The following is a 2574-nucleotide window of genomic DNA, read 5'->3' on the forward strand; positions in this document are numbered from 1 at the left end:
AAAAAAAACTTAAGAAGAGCGAGCACCCTGCAGTGGTCATAGTATGCATAGCAAAGTTTTCTGGCTAGTTATTTCTCTGGTTGTGCTTTTAAAAACTCTTTGTATGACTGTGAAAATATTGAACCTGACTGACATTTACCTACCCCTTCCTTCTCCTTCAATAATTGTTACATGTTTGCATTTTATTTGCACATATCTAAAGTGGAAAGGGAGCTCTGGTGGCCTACAGATAGGAAACTGCACTGCAATCCCAAAGGCACACGGTTCAGTTCCACTAGTTGCTTTGCAGGAGAAGAATGAACTATCTTCTGTTCAATTTATTGCCTCTGAAAACCTTCTGGAGAGTCAGCTAAGAGTTGGTTCCAACTCGATGACACATAACAACAAAGTAGAAATAGTAATGGTTGGTGCAGGCTTTTGAAAGAATTAAAGAAGTATCTATCAGAAGGCATGAACTACGAGAATAACCAGAACTCACTGGTGTGGAGTTAGTTCCAGCTCAGCAAACCCCCCCCCCCCACCAGCTCCTGCAGCTGTAAGTCTTTATAGAAAGAGACTACTCCTCGTTCCCTGTGGAGTGGCTGGTGGATTCAATCTTCCAGTGTTACTGTTAGTAGCCCAGTGAATCATATACTACCCTTGAGACCTCAATTCTGCCACTCAATTTGTTCCTTTTCCTGTTAGTAGCAATTAGGAGGAGGTCTCCTACTAATAGCTAAAGTTCAGTATTTTATTATATTTTCATTATCTTGAAAGAAGATTGTATTTGACACTTTTTCTCATTTTTCTGATAGTGTCTTGATCGTGAACATGGTATTGAATGGATAAAGAATGAAAGGCTTCCAGCTTTTCTGGAAAGTGATTGCTACTTTGAATACAGGTATTATAGTCCTATAAATGTATCTATCTGTCCATATATTTCTTTAAAGTAAGTGTTGCTTTCCCCCACCTAAAACATTTTTTTCTATACTTTCTCAGTATATTTATATACCTTTTTACTCATTGCCATTTGAATCCTATCTACTGTAGAGAATAAGAGTGGTAGAACATGAATAAATATCACTTAACTTTTCCAAAGAAATTGAATGGAAACAGTCCCTAAATGCACTTCAGGTATACTTCTTTGACCTTTTTATCTATTGGTAAGAATGCTTTTAATGTACAAAGTGTTTAAAAATGTCATAAAAGATAGTATGTCTTTGTGGAGGGCCATGTTTACCATGTTTTAAAGCATACATACTAAGCATTTTGAAACTTTGCCAAAATTTGATTGTCATTTTAAAAATGAAACCAGATTGAAACAGTTATAATTCATTAATGGTCCATAAATATGCCACTCATTTTAGCAGCACATAATCATCCTACAGAGTTGAGGAGAGAGTTATACTTGAATACATTAAATTTTAGTGGGGTTTTTTTTGTTTGGTTGTTTTCATTCTATATTCTACCATATTTGAATCTTACTTCAATTGTATGATTTCTAAAATGCAGGTTAGCCAAACTGGTCTCACAAGTCAGATCAGGCATGAATTTCATAGTAGACGCAGATTTTTATCCCTGGGTCCAGCAAAAACCACTCAGCTTACCACCTCCTCCAGTTGAAGAAGAAGGAGAAGAAGAAGTTATACTCATGAAAAAGTACTACATTTCTCTTGGCGAGGTAAAAGTGTGATGTATATGTGTTTGTGTGTATGTATCTGTGAGATAGAGAGAGAGAGAGAGAAACAGAGAGAGAGATACTAACAATCTCAGTGAGATACCTAATTTTAGGCACTTTAATTTCATGTGTCCACTTTAAATAAGAAGGAACATATGGCATCCTAGTCTGTAGGGAGTTGCTGTGCTGACTCAAAGCCTGGACACCTTTGGCGTTACCAATCCATCAGCAGCTCTGAGGGAGAGAGATGAGCTATCTCTTTTTGTGTGATTTACAGCCTCAGAAACTCCATGGACGGTCAGCTGTGAATTGAGGCTAAACCAGAGACTCTGAGGAAGAAACAGAGAGAGACATTGGAATAGGAAACAACAATAGGGAAAATGTCAGTAATGATTCCAAATACTAATGAAGCAGATTTGACAATAAGTCTTGTGGACTCATTCATTCTATATTCTTTCACCTGAAATTGCATTAGAAATATTTACCTCAAGCATACAAATAAGCAAAGCAGAATAAATTTTTTGTAACTCAAGAAGCAAGAGTAACTTATATCCATGGTTTTATTGCTTATTCTAAAATTCCAGTTATTTACAGATTTGTTACATTTATACCATCCCAAGGTACCATAAATGTTTTGTGCCTGGCTGCCAGCCTAGAGGGTGGTAGAACCCACCAGCAGAAGGAAAGCCTGGCGATCAACTTCCAAAAATTATCAGAGCCAAGAAAGTCCTGTGGTACTAGGGATATTGTAGCTGATGTTAGATGGATCTTAGCTGAAAGCAGGGAATACTAGAGGAATGTATATCTGTGTTTCATTGACTATGCAAAGGCGTTTGACTGTGTGGATCATAACAGCCTTTGCATAGTACCACGACCCCTTCTAAACCCAGCCTGGACTTCGGGCAGTTCTCTGCTGA

The sequence above is a fragment of the Elephantulus edwardii genome, unplaced genomic scaffold (assembly GCF_000299155.1).
Source record: "Elephantulus edwardii isolate Elephantulus edwardi_28Jun2011 unplaced genomic scaffold, EleEdw1.0 scaffold00270, whole genome shotgun sequence".
Classification (NCBI taxonomy): Eukaryota; Metazoa; Chordata; class Mammalia; order Macroscelidea; family Macroscelididae; genus Elephantulus; species Elephantulus edwardii.